The following is a 14735-nucleotide window of genomic DNA, read 5'->3' on the forward strand; positions in this document are numbered from 1 at the left end:
TTGACACCAGCCATGAATCCATCTGGGAAATCCAAATGTGCGACAGCCAACCTTGGGGAGATTGTTTTTAATCATGGTGGCTTTGTTAGGGGCCACAGTGCCAGTGCAGGGGCTTTGACTCATGTCACGCTATCCCCCAGGACTTCATGCAAGATTTCCCATGAGCTCGCAGCCAGAAATCTTATCCTTTCAATGCCTCCACCTGACCTGGGATACAGACACAGTCAGTACCAGGCTCAAGACATTGCTTCCCCTCCTCACCCAGGGATCGGGTGCTGGTCAGGAAACGCTCTACTGCCTGGGCACCTGTGCCAACCACTCCAGGCCCTGATCTTTCTCTCTGATCCCCTGGAACTGGGATCTATAGGCCTGAGGGTCGGGCTGAGCATAGGAGAGATCTGAGGTGGGAATCAGGTGAATGAATTTGGAGAGTCACCCTTTCCACTTACAGTGGGGCCCCTGATGGTTTACTTAACCTCTCGAAGCCTTAACCTCTTAAAGGGGGTCGCCATCCTCCTGTACAGGGATGTGTGGGCTAAACAAGGTAAGGTCCAGACAGTCTGAAGCACAGCAGTGACTGGCCCCCCGGCAGAGCTCAGTACACTTTGGCTACAATTATTAGCTGTTATAAAGCACTTGGCATGGAGGAACTCTCCACAAATAAGCACCATTCAAGTGTAAATAATTATTAATTATTATGATGATTAATCATCATTATTGTTGATGATGAACGTGAGAACTGCTACCCAAACACCATCGCCCCCACTCAATCTGTCTGCAGATAGTTATCACTCCTCGGCCATGAAGAAACATCCCAGAACCCGGAAAGTCTGCTGGTCCCAAACAGGCAGGGAGCCCTGTCCTCACCCCGCCCACTGAGCAGCCCTGCCCGGCAGGCCTCACCCAGGAAGACGCCATTCGCCCAAACACACCCCAGCTCACTACTGGGACTGTTTATCGTCTGTGTGTTTGGATCCCCTGCCTCTGGGTCATTAAATATTTTGGATCTCACCTAAACAAGAGCACCTCTTGGTGGTTCCTTGAGTCCTGCCTTACAAGTCACAAGACAGACTTAGTTGTAGAGAGTGACCTGAGGAAATCCTGACCCAGCTCCTGGGACTCTGCCTCCTGCATGAGGGCAGACAGGGAAGGAGAGGCTCTTCTGAGCACGTGAGCCTCCCCGTGACCCTGGAAAATGAGCCACAGCAAGGCCCACAGGGTCCCCAGGGCCTGGGTCAGCACACCCGTGGTGGGTGGATGGGTGGGTGGGTGGATGGGTGGATGGGTGGGTGGATGGGTGGATGGGTGGGTGGATGGGTGGGTGGGTGGATGGGTGGGTGGGTGGATGGATGGATGGATGGATGGATGGGTGGATGGGTGGGTGGATGGGTGGATGGATGGATGGGTGGATGGATGGTTGGGTGGATGGGTGGATGGGTGGGTGGATGGATGGGTGGGTGGATGGGTGGATGGGTGGGTGGATGGGTGGATGGGTGGGTGGATGGGTGGGTGGGTGGATGGGTGGGTGGATGGATGGATGGATGGATGGATGGGAGGATGGGTGGGTGGGTGGATGGATGGATGGATGGATGGATGGGTGGATGGGTGGGTGGATGGGTGGATGGATGGATGGGTGGATGGATGGTTGGGTGGATGGGTGGATGGGTGGGTGGATGGATGGGTGGGTGGATGGGTGGATGGGTGGGTGGATGGGTGGATGGGTGGGTGGATGGGTGGGTGGGTGGATGGGTGGGTGGATGGATGGATGGATGGATGGATGGGTGGATGGGTGGGTTGATGGGTGGATGGATGGATGGGTGCGTGGATGTGTGCATGTATGGATGGGTGGATGGATGGGTGGGTTGATGGGTGGATGGATGGATGGGTGGGTGCATGGGTGGATGGGTGGGTGGATGGATGGGTGGGTGGATGGGTGGATGGGTGGGTGGATGGGTGGATGGGTGGGTGGATGGGTGGATGGGTGGGTGAGTGGGAGGATCGATGGGTAGATGGGTGGATGGGTGGATGGGTGGATGGGTGGATGGGTGGATGGATGGATGGATGGGAGTATATTAGTCATGCCTTTTTATTTTCAGTACTTCTGATGCTTTGACATCAGGGGCTTTGCTGACTCTGGAGAGAATACACCTCCCAGGGCTAGTCATTCCTAGAGATAATTAACTTGCCTGTGAGCAGAACTTGCATATGCAGACTAACCAATCCAGAGCCCAATACCCCTCCCAAGTGCCTCCCTGATTGAACTCTCACCCCGGGCCACGGCTCCCTTTCCCTAATCACCCCGGGGCCCAGTACCTCACAACTACGGACCATCCCTCTATCCTGGGAGCTGCTGAAACCATTCAGACCAGCTGACCCTGAACCTGCTTACCTGCCCCACCTGTCCTTTCCTCAGAAACCACTATTGTCCTTCACACAGACAAAGCTCTTGTCCACAATTCCCCTCCCTCCTTCCGCCAAATGACTGATGGCAGCGCCTCCCAGCGTGGCCCTGTGTGGTACGGGTGCCCCCTTCCTGGGAACCATGAGGAGGTTCCCGGCTCGTCCCAAGACACACTCTCTTTTCTACGGCAATCATCTCCTGACCTGTGGGCCTTGTCACGCCAGAATAATAAGGAAGGAAGGAAGGAAGGAATTAACCTAGGTCTCAAGTCTGGGTAGGGATGACCTGACCAGCAACTTCACTGCTCTGAATGGAGCAGCTTCCTCCCAGCAGATTCCGGCTGTGTCTGGGAGGACGTCCCTTCAGTGCCATAGGCCAGCAGCTAGCATGGTGCATTCTCAGCACCTCTGGGGGCAGGCAGGCTTGGCCTTGCTCTTCTCTGGCTGTGAGACCTTGGGCAACTGCCTTAACCTCTCTTGCCTTATTTCTTCAGTGATTGCATATGTATACTTACCTTCTAAGTTCTTTGACGCTCGAATGAGATGGTGCATGCAGTGTACAGTATTCAGCTCAGAGCATGCATCCTATAAATAATGGATATTATTCCTTGGCTATTCTGCAGTCCTATGCTCTGAGCGCCATCTGGTAGAAAGGCTGTGCTATTTGGTCTAAATATCTTCCTCACCCAGATGCTCCTATTTGGGCCTCTTGGCCTTGGCCTCCCAGAAAGCTGTCTTGACCTTCCTGCCAGGCCCTGTCCCAGAGCTGGGGGCTCAGCACGCAGAAGGCTTGTTGCTCTGTGTGAAGGACCAGAAGGGGCCCTCACAGTCCCCTCGTCTAGAGCCACACTGACCCCCTTCCTGCTAAGATGTTGCTTGGCCTGCCCTGCTGATTTTAACGGGAGGAGAGGATGGACGTACACTGGAATAGCATTTCCATGTCTCCATCTCCCCTGTACACCACCGCTCAGTAAAAATAGCTAATTTTAAAATGGCTGCTCTTATGATGGACGAGATTAATGGATCTTGAAGAGCAGCCAGTGTGCCAACTGCTTCTGCGGCCATGATGAAAGCTAATAATGTAGAAAATTCTGCCAATTCCTTTAATTCATGAATATTTAAGCCTGTGAAAAATCTGTCAGATTATATCATTTTTTTCTGGTGATTTTCTGCCTAAGTACATTCGTGGCGGCCTGCCAGTTGCCCAAGGAACTTCAGTGGGAGCAAAACCATTTTTGTTGTTGTCGCCATGGGCTACCGGCTTCTCGCTGGATTTATCCCCCATCCCAGGATAGAGTCAGGTTCACTAGAGACGGGCAGAGGCAATCCCCTGGGGTTTTACCTCAGCAGGCAGAGATTCTTTCCCAGTGTGAAGGCTGGCAGGGGCCTTGGAGAGCAGAGCCCATGGTTCTCAAATTGTGTTCCAAGGTACCCAAGGGTTCCTCTAGGGTCCCAGGGGTCACTGGGTGGGGGTTGGGCAGGAAATGCTGGGTGGATGGGGCTGTAGGGTACAGTCCTCACTTCCACCAAGCAGTTCTGCTTTGTGCATCGAAGCTCCATGCACACTTTCCTTGAAAAGAAGTGTTGCCCCAAATTTTAAAAAACGACAAAGGGGTGAGTATGGAAACCAGGGCTTTAGCCTTTTAGCCTGCCTCTCTCAAAGAACAGGCAGAGGAATGAAGCCTTCACAAGGGAAAGCAGTTCGTCCACGTCACAGAGAACATTAGAGGCAGCACCTGAACCGCAGCCAGGGTCCCCAGCTCCAAGCCAAGCACTCTCTTCTCTCCAGCACATTTGGGCCAACCTCTTGCCTGCCCAGCCCAGCCTGTCTGGGGGAAGCAGAAAGTGAGGCTCAGATGGCCACTGCTCCCCAGCCACTGTGGACGGAACTCTCTGAAGCTGAGATGTTTCCCTGCACAGACAAGAGAGAGACAGTGAGCGTGTTTAGTGACTTGGGAAGGAGGGGCGGCCAAGTTCAGAGATGATTATCATTTGAGGGCTTGGCTGGAGGAAGGCATGAGCTGCTTTTAATAGGAACTCCAGTTCCTCGTTTTATTCTCCTAGGGTTATTCTCAAGTCAGCTGGCAAGAGAGCCAGGTGCAGGTGGTGGGTCTGGTTCAGCACTTGCCCCCACTGGTCACGTCCTCACTGGGGCGGCCAGCCGGCCTCACACACTCTGCCAGGAGCTCAGGTCAGCCCCCGTCTCGCCAGGGCCAGACCCTGTCCAAAATCAACACGTCTTTTGTGCTTCTCCTTTAGACACTGTGTAATTACAGCAAACATGTATTGGCGGCGAGCAGCAGTGGTGAGGCAGTTGCTGAAGGATCTCAAATGCGCTTGGCATTCAGTCCTGGAGAGCAACGCGAGGAACCGCAGCTCCAGTCGGCTCGCGCTGGCCGAGAAAACAAGAGATCTGCAGAAGTCATGAGTGGTGTGTTGGCACAGCCTCCTCGGCATGCCGTTCATCAGCTATTTCCTTGATAGTGGGTTGCGTTTTACCACCGAGCCAACCGACTGACTCATGAGTCAGTTACTTAAAAATAAATAAATACTCGAGCTGACTGTGCCCACTGAGCAAAACCCATCAGGCTGCCGACAAAATGGAAAATGGGCCCCTGCCGCTTCCTGGGGGTTTCATTTTTCCTCTTTTTGTCTTCTTGTTTGAAAACTATGAAAACAAAACCTCACGGCTCCCCCCTCAAGCTGCTGTCCTCCCACAGGCCACCAGAGGAGACAGGCTTGGGGACCAGCCTCCAGGCAACACGGCCCCTCGGCAGGTTTGGGCATCCATCAGCTGGTGGGACCACGTACCCCGGGTGCCCAGCTCCGTGTGGGGCCCTGTGGAGGGGGTAGCCACGAGCTGACATTAGGTGACCATACGACATGGCCGGGAGCCCATCTTGTGTGGCTTGCTTCATCCTCGCAATAGCTTTATGAGGAAATTAGCCCTGTCCTCGATTTATAGATGAGGAAATAAAGACTTCTCAGTTAGAGATTCATACTCAGGTCCCAGGCTTAGTAAGGTGGGGTTCAAACCCAGATTTATCTGATTCCAATAATCTTCTCTTTCCCAGATGCATCATTCCATGAATATCTAACATGCTGCTTGCACCAAGGGAGGGACGTGGGCTTACAGGGTGATTAGCACTGATGAGGTCCTTGCCCACACAAGGCTGACATTTAAGCTTGGGAAGCAAAGCCAAGAATGAATTAGGTGATTGATCGTTTCACTGCAATTGTGGTAACACCCTCAAGGAGAAGTACAGGGCGGTTGTGGCATGGGACAGACGGCCTGGCCTGGCCTGAAGGGCCTGAGCGATGAGTAGAAATTAAGTGGGCAAAGCATTCCTAGCAGAGGGAATGGCAGGAGCAAAGAGCCCGAGGCCAGGAGGACGGTGCGCTGGGGAGGTCAGGAAGCCCCAAACACGCTGAGCTAGGAGGCCCAGGGTGAAAATGTGGCAGGGGCCTTGAAGGCCAAGAAAATAACTGGGGGCTTTATCCTAACAAAAAGGAGCAGCCGTTGATGGGATTTAAGCAGTGCATAATCAGATCTGGGTTTTTTCAAGGACCTCCTTGGTTACTTCATGAGCAGCGGACCTGAGGGGCGGAAGCAGGTGTGAGAGTCACCGAGAGATAGAGGTATGGGCTTTGCGTCCAGCCGAGGGCACAGGCTGCTCCTCTCCCATCACCTCTCCTTGCCTCAAGGATATTCCTAAGATCTATCAGCTAATGAAGGTTGTCCAGACTGGGGACTAATTTAATAGATGGGGCAGTAATGCTCAAAAGGGCAGAATGATTAGCTGCAAAGGAATGGCCCTTGGTTCTCAGTCCTGGGCTTCTGCTCATGAGTACCTCTGCTGGTGGGGGAAGAGCCCAGCTCCAGCTGAGGCCAGGGTTGGGGCAACTGCAAAAGCGGAGCCCCTTTCTTCTTCCCCCATCCCCCATTTCCACACTGCTGTTCTGTAAGTCACTCATCTGAGCATCCCCATGTGTCCCTCCTAACCAGATTTCATCACTACTGAAGGGGCACTCACCGTCATGCACCCCTCCCACCCTTCCACCCCCCCCCCCACTCCACCCCAGCCACCTTTGCACTTGCAAGTCCCTCCCAAGAAGTACCTCTTCTGGTCCCACTTTATCCACCTCATGATGTGTTGTTAGGTGGAGGTCCAGGGTCTGATCAGAGCTTGGGGAGCCCCCCCACAGCTCCCACCGCAGTCCCACTCCCCCTCGCCCCTTACTCCTTCCCAAGCACCAGTGAGTCAACGCCAGATGGAGCTGCCCCGAGTTCCGTGGGGCAGAGCTACTCCCCATCCTCTCACGGCCGCTGGGCCAGACCCTGGGTTCCAGCTGGCCAGGGCACTAGGTCTGGGTGCAAGTGCCCTCTCTTGCCCTCTGTCTAGCTCCCCTTCAACTGCTCCCACCCCTCCTTACAGGACAGAGCAAGACTCAGACCTGGGCCCTGGTTGGGGTTAAGGTGCAGAGATTCCCAGAGCACCCGAGCTTCCAACATGTTGCTTTGGCCATTCTGCTCCTCTGCCATGAAGAGCCCTCAGGGAACTCGTGGGGAAGGGTGGCGTCCAGAGATCCCTGTGGCATTTGACATGTCACAGTCTTGCCAGAATGTCTAACCCCCTTTCTGCTGATGAGGAATGGAGGTCCAGAGGGGCCAAGTAACTCCCTTGCAGCTGAGTGACAATAAACAGATGAAGCCAAGCCTGTTCCTTTTATTGCTTCATGGATCGGTGACGGGGAGGGAGAGAGGAACCCTGCAGGGCTCCGTCCGTCCCCATCGGCCAGCCCGTGGGCCTCATGCACACCAGCACTGCAGAGGCCTGGCACGTGGAGATGAGCCTCTGCCTGACACCACCTCCTACCAGCCAGATCGGGGCGGGGTCTGGAGAGGCACAGAGGCCCCGTGACAGCCCCTGCCAAGCCCTCAGCGCTGCGCCTCGCAGCCTGCCCAGGCTCCTCCGGCCCCAGTGCCTCTGGGAGCATTAGCTGGAGGAGATGATCAGCAATTAGGATGCAGCTACTCTGGCTCCCCTGGAAGGGTTTTGGGCATCTTTCCTGTCAGCTCCAAACAGGAGCATCCCTGGCCCTCCGCCCTGCTCCTCGGTCACCACCCCCACCCCCCACCCTGTACCTCACTGTCCAGAGCAGATCTCTCCCCACGTCCTGATTCAAAGGGCAAATTTATTTATCAGAGCATGGTGGGAGGGATGACAGTGGGATCAATGCACCAGCGGGCCCTCACAGGGCAGCCACCTTGCTCACCAAACGCACATTATGAAAACTTACTGCCCAGAAAACATGCTGAACTCCATTAATTCATAAATATTTAGTGCCCCCCCCCACCACCACCACAGACCAGTGGGGATTCCTGAGAGGCGGTTGATTGCCTCCAGGACAGAGGGGGCCAGCTCTCCTCAGGCCGGAGGCCTCTGCCTTCCCTTCCTCCCTGGGCCACCCCCCAACCCCCTCACACACACGTCACCAGCCCGCACTCGCCCAGGTGCTGAGCAGGTGGTTTCACTTCCGGCTCCACTGGCTGAGGAAGCCCCTCACTGCTCCCCGAGGTGTGTCTCCCTGAAGAGGCTGTGCTCAAGGTGGCTCCCAGGCCTGCCCAGTCAGCCCCCAGGCCTCGTCAGGAGGGAGAAGGAAGCTGGAGGAGGGGACAGAGTAGAGCTGGAGAGAAACCCAGGCCCACAGCCCACAGGCTGTCAACCCCAGGCCGAGGAAAGGAGAGAAACTGAGAGGAGGGCTAAGAAGCCGGCCCCAGGGAGAGGGCAGTGCATGAAGGAGTCCCAGTCCTGGCCCTGGGGCTCCCCCAGTGTGATGCAGGATTTTACCCCGGCCTTAGGGAGGCGCCAGTCAAGGAACAGACCCCGGAAGAGCCTGATGGAGGCAGTGGGGCAGCTCTGCCAGGCTTGGGGGAGAAGGCAGCTCAGCTGCCTGTCCCCTCCTGCTTGGGGAGACGGGCACCAAAGGAGGTACTGTGCACACGGACTCAGTCCTCCTCCTGTGCCCCCGTGGCCCCTCAGCTCCTCCCTGGGCAGGGTCTCTGTGGTGGCGAGTGTCTGTTTGTCACCCCCTTCGGTCCTATCCCCAGGAGGCTGGCCTCTGGGACTGTATCCTCCCCACCCCTTGCCAGCTGGTCTCTGCTGGGGTTCAGCCATGAGGAGACCAGCAGGAACTGAGAAGGCAGGAGGAGGCAGGTGGGGGTGTCACGGGCACTCATACCCAGAGCCTCCTCCCCCGTTCTCACCAGGCCCCCATACACGGTTCCCCATGTCCCTTCAGGCCGGGAGTGGTAACCACTTCCATCCCGGCTACTCTCTGGATGCCTCGGCTCCCCACATCCCTTCCCTCCATTCTGCCTACCACCCCCCTCTTGGGAGAATCCCCTACACTCGGCGCCCTCGCTTCAATCACTGGAGCAAATCCCTTTCCTGCCAGGCTCCCCCCTCCCCCACTTTCTCTTCCTCTTGGCACCTCAGAGACCAGGAAGAGCTACCATGCCCAGAGGGGCTGGTGTGGGACGGAGGACAGAGGGCGGCCTTCAGGGTCAGGCAGGTGCAGCCCCGAGCCTGGCTGTGCCGCGTAGCAGCCACGGGAACTTGGGTCAGTCCCTTAAATTCGCCAAGCTTTGGTCTCCTCATCTGTAAGCTGGGGAAAATGGGAGCAGCGGCTTCCTTGGGAGTTAAAATAAAATGAGACTCTCTGTACACTTGGAGCCCTACAGCTGGTGGGGAGTGGGCCAGGCTGCCACCCACCGGGGGCTCCCCAGCACCCTCCTGAATCCCCTGGGGCCCCACAGGCTGAACTCTCCACAGGCAGCTGCGGGGGTCTCAGGAGCCCACCCCCTGTGCCTCAGACCTCAAAGCCACAAAGAAAGAAATGACTGTCGTGGTTCCTGCTGACAGCCTCAGACCACAGGGAGATGGCTGACTCACCCCCAGCCCCAGATACAGAGATTGCCCCTGAGCCTACCCCGAGGGGACTCCCCACCCGAGCCCTGGTTGCTCACAGGATGAGAGAAGGTGACTGCGGAAAGCGTCTGTCTGTCTGCCCAGCTAGGAGCCTTTCTCCTCACTCCCGCGGTGCACTGTCCCCTGGCAGTCTGAGAATAAGACAAACAGCTGCCATGCTGATATTTCCTTGTGCCGGGAACAGTGAGTGGGCAAGCCGTACAGATATGAAGGGCCTGGTTCTCAGTGCTGCGTCCCGATACTGGACAGAGGGTGAAAGATTACCCCATCCAGCTCCAGGCTCCAGCACCAGTGCTCTGAACTCAGCAGTGACCCCATATCAATGCCCATCAGCCCTACTAAGGGCCCCTGAACCAGCCTCAGTGTCCAGGAAAGCCATCCCAGGCTATCTCTACTGTTTCTTAATGGTAAAAATAATCTAATTGCCATAGAACCAATTGCCAATTTTTCTTATACCGGGTGTTCATTCATTCAAAATATATTTGCCAAGTGCCTACTTTGTACTAGGCACGGTAATGAAAGTAAAATAAGAGTAGAAGCAAGCAGAAACTTGACCAAGCACACCATGTAGGTCTTGCACAAGAGTTCTATCTTCTTCCTAAGAACAATGGCCAGGCCGTTAAAGTGTTTTTCGCGGGGATAGGGATGTGTGGATCAAATCTGAACTTCGAAAGGATCCTCTGGTTGCGGCATGAAGAACACATGAGCGGAGCTAGAATGGGCATGGGGGCCGTTGTGGGACAGCAGTCAGATGGAATACGGTGACCACGTGGACTAGTAAGTGACGGAGATGGGAGAGGAGATGGAGATGGAGGTGGAGGCAGAGGAGCATGGATGGAGTGGAGCGATACTCAAGAAGGAAAACCGACAGGGCTCGGTAAGGGATTTAATATGACGGTGTGGGAAGAAGGGCCAAGGACAACTCTAGGGTTTCTCACTTGTGCAAGGGGGGTGGATGGTGTCGCCGTTTGGTGAGATGAGGAACCTTGGGCTTAAGACCAGCTTCAGGGCCCAGGGGTGGAGGGTGGAAGGTCAACATGTTAAGTTTGAGATGACGTTGAAATTTTCTTGAGAAGATAACAAGCAGACAGCAAGCTGCATGAGCATAGAGCTCTAAAGAAAGACGAGTCCGGTGGAAGTTGAGGGGATAGTTCAAGCCAAGAGGGTGGATGAGATCTGCTGAGAAAAGCGTTTAGTGAGGAGAAGGGAGGCCCATGCCTGGAGAAACTCCAAAATGTAAGTCCAGGTAGAGGAGGGGAAAATTGCCAAGGAGCGGGGGAGTTCTGACCTAGCAAGCTGGAAGGGAATCAGACCCTTCCCTGCTGAAGCCAAGGGACATGTAGTAAGAACGGAAGAGTGACCTTACACGCCAGGCCAAGGGAGATGAAGACTGAGAAGTGTCCACTGGCTAGAGCACCACAGAGGTCATCGGTGCCTCACTTAGCAAGAACTATTTTGGAAAGACTGGTTGGGCTGGAAACCATTTTGTCAAAACTTTGCTCATCATCTCCTCCCTCTGCGGCCTCACACTCGGCCCAGGGCACATTGTGGGGAGCAGCAGAGCCGCTCACCTGATCCTGTGGCTCCCTGCCTTCCAGGTACTGGACAGACTCCTGCTAGTTGATGAGTCAGCGCGTGACTAGCTCTGGCCAATGAGTCATGAGCGGAACTAATGGAAATTACATACAGGCTGAGCAGGTGTGAGACACCCCAGGGTTCTATTTTCCTTCTGGCGTGGGACTGACCGGGTTTACTGTAGTGGCTGCTCTCTCAGCCTGAGGTGTGAGTCGCCGTGAGGAGAGCCCGCCACCATCTTTCTTTGACATTGCCCTGGTATTCTGTCCCAGGGTCCCACATCGGCTCAATATTCTGTCAGAAGACACCCCTTTAATAGGTGCACAAAATCAACCAATAAATAAGTTTTACTCATTGATTGAGGTCTGACCTCACAGCTGAGAAGGGCTCTTGGCACACGGGCAAGCCGCAGCCCTCCAGCTGGGAGTCCTGCCTCCAGTAGGGCACAGCAGAGATGGTCTAGGCCTAAGAGGATGAGGACGTGCCCCAGGGAGGAACTGTTCCTAAGAGAAAGGAGATGAAAGCAAGAGGCGGTAAGAAGAAAGATCATTGACAAAACTAAACTGGAGCCTCCACACTGAAATGTGCTTTCTTTGGCCAAGAAAGGATTTGTTCTCTCAGAAGGCAGGGAAGTTTTAAGAATATAGGCTTTGTTGTCAGGCAAATCTGAGTCAAATTACATCTTCTATTTATTTGCTCTATGATGTCAGGCAAGATATGAATGCTCTGTCTATCTAATCTCATCTCCAAGCCCCACCACTTTCCTCCTCAAAACCCTCCCCTTGTTCCACAGCTCCTAAGTGAAGCTGGAAACAGATGACCTGCTCCTGTCATTCCCAGCAGTGAGGACTGTGCAGGCATTATCAATTGATCATAGCTTTCTTTCCTAAAAGACCAGATGCAGCCTCAGAATCCTTCTTAACACAGTGCTCCAAGCAGCCAGTTATCACAGTTGGCTTCCAGGATAAAATGTTCTTGCTATCTGTAGCCTTATAAATGCCTTTAAATATCATAATTTAAGCCCTATCTACTCTTCTTGCATCACCTCCCAGCAGTTTACTGTACTCATTTTATATTTCAGTCATATTGAGTTGCTCAAGTTGCCCAAATCCTTCCGCCACCCTTTGTCTTTTCACATGTTGTTCTCTCCATCCCTTCCCGCTTGTCACTCCACTCCCAACTTTGTCCACCTGGAGATAGTTCTCAAGTTCCAGCTCAAGGGCCCTCCACATGCCATTGCACCCTTATGCATATTTTTGGTAAAGCACCACAAGGATGGCCTCTGTCCACTGGCATGACAGCAACCCCAGCAGACCAAGGCTCCTTGAGGGCAGAACCATGCCTTGTCATATTTAGATGCATCCCATCTCTCTCTCTAGCACTGTCTGCTGGCCCCCAAGGGCACCCAGTACGGATGGGAAGAATGAAAGAAGGATACAAACAGAGGGGAAAGGGAACGACTCTAGGGCCCACACTTCTCATCTATAAAATGGGCTAAGTGCCTCTCTGTCTTGGTAAGTGTGAAAATGAGGTAACATGCAAAGCACAGTGCCCAGAACACAGCAGATATTTGTGGATGAAATTAAGGCATGAAGGAAGAAGTGAATGGTGTTCACAAAAAGCATAAATTGGAGAGGAGGGAATCTGGAGGTAGAAGGAGAGAGAACAAATTCTTAATGAGCACTGATCATGTACTAGGCACTGTCCTAGGCCCTGGGCATACTATGCAGTGAAAAAACAAAAAAAGGCAGATCGCTGCATTCATGAACTTACAATCTAGAGGGGAGACCGAGCACCCTCTTAACCTCAGCACGGGACAAGGGCGCTGCCATTCTAAGACCTCACTGACTTCCCATGGCCTTCAGGATCAAGGTCAATCTCCTTGCTGGGCATCTGTGTAGTTTGGACACATGGATTATGCTGCGCAGCTAACAGACCCCAACTTCATGGCTTCCACAGATATATCTGTGGTTCTGGGGACACTCAAGGCACGATTTCATCTATCTTTGGCCCAGTGTTTTGGGCTTTATAATATCACTGCCCATGTCCCTTCTGCTTGAGTTGCTGAGGTTCAAACCCCTGTCCTTCTCCGGAATGCCCGCTGGGCCACCTCTGAACGGTGGCACATGTCCCCGCCCCTGTGGAGAGGACACCGGTGCCTGCTCCTGTCCTTGGCCAGCTGGCGGCCGCTGATGGCTCCTGCAGTTCTGATGCGATGAGCTCAGCTGGGCTGCGGGGTGTGGGAAGAGAGGAGGGACGCAAGGTGCTCGCTGAGTTCCCGGCAGGTCTCATCCTATCTGCCCGAAACATGGGCAGGACAGTTCTTGCTGCCTTGGGAGGGGAGAAGGTTGTCTCTTTCTGCTTCTGCAGAGGATAATAAAAACCCTAACCAGTTGGATTTTTCACCTCTCCCTGAAGATGGTTCCCACGTAAGGGCAGCAATAGGCTCGGCCTGTGAGCAGAGAGAGGAAAGAAGCTGGTCTTGAGGTCGGATGCTCCCTGCCAGGGCCACGACCTGTCAGCTGAAGGGGAAGTAGGCCACGGAGTTCAAAACAGAGAAAGAGGAAGAAACAAAGCCAAGTCATCTCCCTGCAGCACATTAGAGGGTGAATCAGCTTCTCCTCATTCCTCGGCCTCTCCGTGGTAGTGGTAGGGCTGGGGGTAGTAAGCCACATGGTGCCCCGGTGTGGTCATGGTCAAGGTCGCTGGACACTTGATTCAGCCCCCTCCCCTGCCTGTGTGGATGACTTCCGCACCCTCTCACGCCTACCCCACCCCACCCCGGCATTCCCTTCCCTGGTTTTTGCTTCTTTCTCCCAAGTTCAGGTCAAAGCACAGTCAGCCCCAGCACCCATCCAGCCCCAAACGAGAGTACAGGGCACAGTCCTTAACCACATCTTGCAAAGTGATTCACCCCGTCTGTGGAAAGACTGATGCAATTGTGGGTGAGGAGTCATTTCTGCTGATGAGGAAACCGCAGCAACCCAGAGGGGGTGGGAAGCCGATCCATCAGGGCCATCAGGACCCACCCTGAGAGAGGGCACAGCGGAGAGCCCTCAGGCTTCCCAGAGCAACCCAGTGACAGCACAGCCAAAGGCCCGAGAACAGAGCCCAGTACACCCTGTCCACCCGCTGGGAGGCCTCAGGGCTGGGGCCAGGAGGAAGGCAGGGCTATGGGCAAGCGTGGGCCCAGCTCAAAGGCACTGCTCTTCTGGGAGCCTCAGGCCATCCACCTTTCTTCCTGCACATCACGGAGGTGGATGTGTGAGCTCGTGGGGGAAAGCTGGGCAACCGTGAGCAGGAATAGCCTCTTCTGAGTGCTGGTTCTCTTTTGGAGCGCCTGCACCAAAGATGGGAGTGACCTCGCAGCTCCCCACACTGCACTGGAAGTATCTGTGTCTGCTTCTGAGGGATAAGCTCCCAAGGCCAGGGCAGGTACCCAGGAAATATCCTGAACTGCACCTGAAATGCCAGGGAGCCAGCAGCCATATGCCCTGACCTAGCTCATCTGGCACACCTACATTGCACACTTGATCTACGACCCATTTCCAAGGGCCACAAAGCCAGGTCAGCCACCTGCTAGTGACCCTGAGCTCGTTCCCCTGCCTATGAGTGATCATGCCAGGTGCCAGGGAACTCCCCCTTTCTGCCTCCTCAGAGCTTTGCACTACCTCCCAGGACACAGCAAGGGACCACGTGGTGCCTCATGAGCCCTCGTACTGGGTTCTTCTCCTGTGTTTCTGTCATGTCTCCACCTTCAACATAAGC

The sequence above is a fragment of the Manis javanica genome, chromosome 8 (assembly GCF_040802235.1).
Source record: "Manis javanica isolate MJ-LG chromosome 8, MJ_LKY, whole genome shotgun sequence".
Taxonomy (NCBI): Eukaryota; Metazoa; Chordata; class Mammalia; order Pholidota; family Manidae; genus Manis; species Manis javanica.